The following is an 8,838-nucleotide window of genomic DNA, read 5'->3' as shown; positions in this document are numbered from 1 at the left end:
TATCTCTAAATTATTATTATATATTATTTGGTAGCCTACGTAGGCCTATAATAAATACTACTATTATTAATTAACTTAGACCGGTCACCAAAACGCAAAATGGAAATCCCAAATTTAACATTTTACCATAACGTTCACATTCAGAGCACAGCCATTTGTCTATATTTATAGTGTTAATACTATAATTAGAATAAAATAATATATAATTCCCTCACAGCTGCCACAGTCAACTGCACCTTTCTAACTAACTCAATTCTAGCTGTTGATAGCCTATTATTTTGAAAGGTAATGACCGGATATGAAGTTTCCCCCCTCTCTGGTCTGCGTTGACACCACCGGCCATCCAGCAGATCCCCACAGAGCAGCCTCAACCGCCGTATTCAGAGATCCCAGCTCTCCCAGTTCCTGTTTCCGCCGCAGCCTTTCTACTCAATTTTCTGGAGCAACAAATCTCGGCTGCCGCCGCGTCAGACCCCAGTCTCCGCAGCCCCGGTCGGATGCCGCTGGAAGCCGGTGTATCATGTCACGGTAGGTGATAATAACCCTGCTGCATGGCGGAAATGTAGGAGCCACGGAGGTTCAGCTCATAGATTTCCCCGCTACATCCCGGCCTGTTGACTGCGTCGCTGCTGAGATCACGGTGACCAAATAGCGGTCACGGTAGGTAGGAATTTCTGGTCCCGTTATATTAGCGCTGTTACTTGTTTTTTTGTTTTGTTGCTATGCTTTAGAGAGATGCTCCGTTGATACTTCGGTTCGTTATATCCAAATAGACTGCCTCGCGTTCCCCTTTGTTGCTTATTCGCGTTGGTCAAAAGCAAGTGGGTATATGTTCAAAACAGTTTACAGTGTTTCCGCGTAACGACCACGGCAGTTAGCCTGAAACGTCTTTTAATTAAGACCGCAGCATTACCTGGACCGTGCAGTGTAAATGAATGGGTATTCAAGCAGTGTGCCTTATTTAAGGCTAAAGGCATCAACAAGGCTAGAAGCGTGTAGCCTGTAAGCTAACTGTCTGTCTGCGTTTGGTTTCTGTTTGTCGTAGGCATATATGAGTTCTCACCGTTAAACGAGAATGAAATGCATTGTGACCTCCACCCTCGTACACAACATGAAAGTAAAGACACATGACATGGGGAGGTGTCTGACAAGTTTGTGTATCTTTCACTGTCTAACGTGTATGTTTGTTATGTGTGGCGAGCAGACAAAGCAGCTACCTGTGTTTCAGCTTCGGTGTACTGCTGCTAGTATCAGGGAATTGCTTTGTAATAATCACCACCACAGCCAGGCGTGCGTTTGTTTTCACTACCTGGAGGTGTGGTTAATGTGTAATAATTCCTTCTAATGTTTAATTAGGATGTAAAAACGGCTGCGCTCAGTCCATGCGTCACCTTCATCACATCTGGGCAGTCAGAGGGAGCAAGCAGGGTGATTTCTGCTTTCCTCCTCACAAACACTTTACAGTGCTGGTGATAATATAGCACAGACGGTCATGTGGTTCTGTGTTCAGTGTAGCTCAACTGATAGAGTCTGGCGTCAGTGCTGGTAAGACTTGAGGTTCAATTCCCATCAGGGGCACCCAACTAGAAGATGTATGGCTTCATAGTGTTGAAAAGTGCCAACAAATACCTTGTGATGTACAGCTCACTGTGCAAACTCTTAGGATGGGTGTAATATTGACATGATCTCAGAACTGAAGCTGAAAGCATGTAAAGCAGTGGTTCTCAACCTTTTTTTTGCCAGCACCCCCCTATCCATTATCCAGGTCCTTAACGCCCCCCCATCAAATATTAGAGTGTAGAAGTATACAATGGAAATATCCAAGTAAAGAACCTCCATATTTGATCTTATAAAATATGATACATTTTAATAATGTATCATATTTTATAAGATCTTAAACCAAACTGTATATTAGCTCCAGCTCATCTAGCATGTCAAATTAAATACTTAGCTACACAACAGCAGGAAAACTCCACTAATCTGACATTTAATCCTATAACAACACTTTTCTACATTGAGTACTTTTACTTTTGATGCTTTAGCCTAAGTATATTTACCTAATTGTTTTTTTTACCTGAAAGGGGGGACTTGGGGAGTACTTACAGTTACTCTAGCTATATGTCAGTGGTTCTCAACCTTTTTTGTGCCAGCGCCCCCCTATTCATTATCCAGGTCCTTAACGCCCCCCCATCAAATATTATGTAGGCTAAATGCCCCGAATATTAATGATTACGCCCTGATATAGGCCTATTATTGTTGTTACTATTGTCATCAAAAATAATCAAAAAATCAAATAATTGAATGACAAACAACACATGTATTAGTTTCCCAGGTATCAAAAACGCCATGTGAATAGAAATTATATATATTTACAGGTTTTAAAAAAAATGCAACCATTTGACATTCAAATTAAATAACAGCAGCCAATCAGAACGACTAGATATTTAACATTCAAACTATAATTAGGTATTATCATAAGACCTGCTGCATATGGTGTGAACCTCAGCACCTTTAGAAGATGACTATAATTTGAATGTCCTTTTTTGTTTGTGAAGTGACCTTGGGTGTCATGAAATGCACTTTAAATAAAATGTATTATGTTTATTATTATTATTATTATTATTACAAACACTAACTGTAGCCAATCAGAAACAGCTAGCAATTTAACATTCAACCCACGCACGTCGCTTTTCTTTCTCTCTTTCTCCGTGAAATGAAGCTGCATTCAGGTACAGTAGGAAATGTTGTGTTTAATAAACCATCTGACGAAAAACTGTTATTGTGAAATATAAAGTCTACTTGTGCTACATTGGGGGGGGTTAAAGAATACAACAGGACGTCGCGGCGATTGCTTTTTTTTTTAATCTGAACGCAGCTTCACGTAGTAGCTACAGAGCTCATTTAAGACGATACTCTGACGTCCCGTTTCAATGAAGGCAGCACGGAGCTGCGCCAAACAAAGCTGACAGAAGCACAGAAAAGTTAGGATACCCGTCTCGTCCAGTCGCAGTGCTGTAAACTGGCAGCTTTTAATTAGCAGACTACTTATTCTTTAGTAGTTTAAGTGTAAACATGTATTGTTATTGTGAATCTTTGGTTTAAACTAGCTTTCTAACAAACGCCCCCCAATGGCACCTCAACGCCCCCCTTTCCAAAATATTGCTTCCAACCAAGGGGGTAAGCTTCGCTTCAGAACTCGAGCCATCTATGGCGCCATTTTGTTGCTAACTGGCCATCACCTCCTGTTAGCATTCTGCTGACCGCCATTGTTTTTTTACGTCACTTGACTGCGAATAACTTTACATCAGAAATGTTTAAAGACTTTATTTGTCCGTTGTTTAGTTCCAAAGAAACACGACAATGTATAAAAGGCTTCATTACCTTGTACCTCACGTTATGGCTCCGTAGCAGACGTTTTTGTAAAAATAGGCTAACGATTGGGTCATAACCAAGTGACTTACTGTCGCACAGTAGAGGAATTACCGTATAGTACAGGAGAAGCTCGCAGGCAGTTTCGACTTACATGAGCTGTTTAGGTTTAATTACTAATGTTAACTAGCATGTTAGTGATCAATAATTAGCCTGTGCCCATGTTATCTCCTTACATACACCTACTCTCTCCGTATCTGTAAGACTGGGAATGATTGAGATTTCTCTCGGCACAGCTACCAGAAGACTTCCAACTTTCAGACACGTTGCTCACGTCACATTCTCTCAGCTGGAGGCTGCGCAGTAAAGCTGGCCATCACCGGAAAAGTGCTTCTAATAGCCTTCACTGGTCTCCGTCCAGAGCAACGGGGTCTATTGGTCCATTATATACTGTCTATGCTTCCAACGCCCCCCATCATCTTCTGAACGCCCCCTGGGGGGCGGTACCGCCCCCGTTGAGAAACACTGATGTAAAGGAACAGTATGCTATAAAGCTCTTCTTTAAAAAAAATCTTATTTAATATGACAGATTCAATGGAAAATAAGTACAATATGTTAATGCTTTCAGATGAAATTGATTTGTGATATGAATGACGTATGGCTTTTTTTGTCCCCTTATCTGTAGTATTTAATATCGCTTAATGTCTGCAGGTGTTATTACAAGACATATTTCAACTCTGTGAAGCACATTGTGTTCTTTTATTTCTTCGATAGCATATTGTCTGACGATAAATTATAAGCTCATAGTGTTGTATATTGCCACAATTATCCCTAAGTTTCTATCCATTTGCAGCCAATATCCACTGTGTTCTCATTTGAATTATAGTTGCTGACAAGGGAGAAACTCAACACGTCTACAACCAATGTATCATTAATGTTATCTAATAAAGTCAGCCTGAGTAACTGGAAGCAGATTGATTGAGTTACCCATTCATGAATAAGTAAACAGCTATATATATATATATATATATATATATATATATGTATATGTATATGTATATGTATATATATATATATATGTATGTATATATATATATATGTATGTATATATATATATGTATGTATATATATATATGTATATATATATATATATGTATGTATATATATATGTATGTATATATATATATGTATGTATATATATATATATATGTGTATATATATATATGTATGTATATATATATATATATATATATATATATATATATATATATATATATATATATATATATATATATATATATATATATATATATATATATATATATATATATATATATATATATATATATATATATATATATATATATATATATATATATATATATATTGTGACAGCAGTCTATGCCATGGCAAGGGAACTCTGTCTTGGATTCCAGAGGAATGTGCTGCATCAGATAGAATTGGAACTGTTTTAAACTATCACTGGCCAATAATTCTACATAAAGCAAAGTGACTTATTCTTTGACAACAATTTGCTTTGATCTGGGCTTTTCCATTTTGGGAATGAATAGGCATAGCCATAGGTGGACCCATTTATATCAGTGCAAATAATTACATTAGTGCAGTTCATTCCAGGCTGTGTAATTTTGATAAAGCACTTAAATTAAATAGTAGTGATAACACTCAAATTAACCCTCGAAGTGTACTTGGCAGGTTTGGAGTTTTTTGATGAATGCTTCCCAGATTGTGTTGTTTTTGCTTGTTGAGTTGATTGCATTGGACAAATGTTGCATTTGCTACCATGTTGCTGCTGTAACACATACTACTGCATATTTAATACAGAAGAATGTGCTTTCTAGAGAGGTAGCCCCCCCTGCTTTACTAAAGCTATTTTCTCTCTTTCCCCTTCTTTCATTTCCCTCCCTCTCTCTCTGCCCTTTGTGCTTCCACCTTCCATGCCTCATGCCACTGTCTGTCTTCATTTTTGACTAATGGGTTCATTAAACATATTAGTGTTGCTCTGCCAAAGAGGTTAGATGCGGTGCAGTGAGCAAAAATGGGCGGTGACTCATTTCATAGTTTTATCTGTATTTACCACTGTGCACATTTGTCACGTGGCAAGCTCCATTTCTCTGTTTAGTTTAGCGCAGCAAGCCACTGCCAAGTGGAGTTTTATTTAAAATAGCAGTTGGATTTGTTTTTCATTTCAATTCTGTCTGCAATACCAGCCTGTCACCTGCACAGCAAGTGCCTCTGTTTGCATGAAAAGCCATTCTAATTTCAAGCATCACAGTGTTTTGGCTCACTGTACAGTGTGTGTATAATGCTTGATATTGGCTTCAGTGTGCTGTTCATACACCCCTTTTTTGCACCCTGTTGTCCCAGATATATCCTTTTCTTGAAAACGTAAGATGGATGAGAAGAGAATGCTAAATAGAGCTATGGAGGAAACAAACAACACATTTTGAAGACATGTTCCCAGTTTGGGGGCCTCATGCCACAAACAAAAAGAACATTGAAGTGTCTATGCAATACACAGCAATGCTTGTAGCGAGCTATGTAACAATGTTACCAAAAGAGGAAGCATTGTTTTGTTGGTATTGTTAATCTCTGTGCAGGGTATTTCTGCTTCCCAATTCCAGACAATGTACTGTAAATAAAGCAGAAGCCATTGAAAAGAAGTGTTTGCCTTTGTTGTATCTGCTTAGAAGAAGGGAAAGACTGATGAGATGTATGGATACATAGACAACACTTGGTGCACCAAGACAAGAAAGATGAAGAGTAGCTGGTTCATGCATATGGTTCAAGGAACAATGTTCAGTGTTGCCATTTGGCTGGCATTTTTCATGTGGGAGTGGTGTTTAATGTCTGTTTCCTGTCTCCTCTACCCTCTAGGCTTTTGAAGACCCCAGTAAAGAGATGAGAAAATAATCATTAACCTCTTAAGATGTTAATGACTTTGTGGAGAATCTTAATGACATCTTTGGTATCAGAGTAGGGACTGTAGAGCTAGCCAACTGCATGCCTTGTGCAGGAACACATACCCGTAGTCTCTAGTTTATTGTAAGCTTGCAGAATGCAGCCTCTCTAAAGGGCAACATCTGCAGGAAAAAAGGCATTTCTGCCATCACTCTTCTCCTGCTCTCATCCTACCAGAGGGCCATTATTATCTGTATTGTAAGACAGAGTGTCTGTCTAGTGATCGTACGAGCCAATCACAGGGTGGGCGTGGGGCAGGTTTCCATGGAGAAAAGCAAGCCGGGCCATGAGGCTCCTGAAGCTCAGCTTGAGCAGCCTAGCCTGATCTAGGCTGATAGCATTCTCCGGCAGCAGAAAAAGAAAAGGCCCCAGCAGGCCTGCCCTGCTGTCTGCCTTTCTAAATGTCTCGCTGCTTGTCTACCTGTCTTATTCAGCTGAATGTCTAAAGACAGGGTGGAAGAAGGGGAGTTCTGAATGGGAATTCAGTCAGACAGGCACAATAGGAGTTTGGCCCAATAGCTATGTGGCATCAGATTGGATTTGTGTAGGGACTGGATCTAGACCACATAGTGCCTTAGCAACAGCTGTCTTAGGTGGGTTTGGAGGATGTGTGAATGTGTGTTGGGTTTGGGTTGAGGGGTGGACCAGTCAGAGATCCTGACCTGAACTCGCCCTCAAAGAGTGTGCTGCGTCAGTTCTGTTTGGCCCTGCAGGGAGCCTGCCCAGCCCGCAGTGCACTCACATTAGACAGGATGTGTATTTGTGTTGGTGTGTGCGCACTTATGTGTGCTTGCTTTTGCTGTATCTCGGGGAGTTATTGCTGCTGCAGCCTGAGCCGGGAATTGGGTCTTACGACATTTCTTCTTGGCTCATTGGAGCCGTCCAGAAATAGACACGCTTAAATTCTCTCCTTCCCCTTTTTTCTCCTTCTCAGTAGGAAGCACTTAACTGCCCATTGTTGCACCGCTTTCTTTGTGCATTTCCATAATTTGGGTCTATGTATGCATATATGTGTCTATCTGTGTATTTATTCTAGTTTTTACCGTGTCTCTGTGAATACTCAGTACCAGAACAAGAAGAATGCAGTGAAGTTTGTAGCGCCTTCTCTGACTGAGGAACTATATTCACATGGGTATGACACACACTGAGAATTTATAGCTCATCAGAGGTTGCTGAGGGACTCACTGTGGGACACAAACAGCCCCCCTTCTTCCTGCCAACCATCCACCCACCTACCCACAAAATCCCCTGATGCTCAGTGCCTATGGCCCATCAAACAGCCTTGTCAGCCCCTCTGAGTCCCCAGCTCAGGCCAGGATCAGAGCATGCATGGAGGGCTGGAGGGATTCAGGGATGCTACTAAAAAGGCTCAGCCGCATGACAATATACTGCACTGTCTGAGTCTTACGCACCCCACAGCGTCAAACTTAAAACTGGATGTGAACCTACTTCGGTCTCTAAAGGGATCTTTCATGGGAGCATCCTGGAAGTACGAACCCACACTAGTGGCATCTATAGATGGAAGGGACACAAATTTGGAGTGTAGAAGAGGCAGATGGGTACGGAGGGGAAATTAGGAGAGAAGAGAGAGGTAGTAATTGGGACAGCTGCGCAGCTTGAGGCGTAAGCAGTCAGATCACCCACCTCACTCCCACCCCCTACTCTCCCCACCCCAAAACATAAAAAACAGCGCCAGAGAGCCAGATGCTGGCCATTAGGATCACAGTGACAATAGCCCAAATTCATTCTGCAGCCAGAACACAGAATGCACAAGCCCACAAAGACACACACATGGGGATAGAAAATAACAAGACTATGAGCTCATATGACAGAATGAGTGCATTTCCCACACTTGGGTAGAAAGGTTGTGTGACAGGCTTGCCTCTGCATGGGTGTTTGTGGATATTATTCTGTTTTTAACAGGAAGCCCAAATTCCCAGCAGCCACTCCACCTCTACCCACACACGAGGACTATTGAATGGCCTCCATTTAGCCAGTGGTATCTGATCCAGTACTGGCCAGTATTGGGTGGCCTGTGTGTGACCTCCACACAGGTCCATAGAGGATTCAACCCCAGGCCCCTAGAAAGTGGGACCTGGACTGGGACGAAAGGCCTGCGTTATCTTTCTCACAGGCAGGGGCTATTTTTGTCACTGGTGCCAGTCGTGCTTCCTGGAGGGTTTGTTTGCCATGGTGGGGGGAGTGTTTGCGGATTTCTGCTTTTACAATGTGGATCCCCAAGGGATAAATTCATCTCTGTGACCTCCATTGCAAGGTCAGAATGTAAGGTCAGCTACACGGCGTAGTCCTCGTAGCTGGAATGGATTCAGTGTTTCGCTTAGCACTAAGCCCCCCCCACTGTCTGTACCAAGTTCAGAGGAGGCGAGGTGGTTAATCTGCATGTGTCCATCTCCGTAGCTATCAAAGAGTTGATTGTCTGTGTGTGTGGCAAGCGCAGTGTGTGTTACCGATGGTTGGCGGTGTACGACG

General features: G+C 41.6%; 1 protein-coding gene across 2 annotated transcripts in view; it reads left to right on the top strand.

Annotated features, from left to right (window-relative positions):
* The first annotated feature begins 331 nt into the window (after window positions 1–331).
* fut8b (fucosyltransferase 8b (alpha (1,6) fucosyltransferase)) overlaps window positions 332–8,838 on the top strand; it is a 94,706-nt gene continuing 86,199 nt past the window's right edge. Inside the window, exon 1 of one of the 2 annotated variants that reach the window (XM_028605974.1) lies at window positions 332–528. The gene's annotated coding sequence lies outside the window, so the exon portion shown is untranslated. Of the gene's footprint in view, window positions 529–568; window positions 661–8,838 lie in introns of those variants that run through there. The other variant, XM_028605975.1, reaches the window with a different exon arrangement.

Source organism: Perca flavescens, chromosome 18 (genome assembly GCF_004354835.1).
Source record: "Perca flavescens isolate YP-PL-M2 chromosome 18, PFLA_1.0, whole genome shotgun sequence".
Taxonomy (NCBI): Eukaryota; Metazoa; Chordata; class Actinopteri; order Perciformes; family Percidae; genus Perca; species Perca flavescens.
The sequence above is the reverse complement of the archived record's forward strand: the minus strand, read 5'-3'. Positions and strand labels throughout refer to the sequence as shown.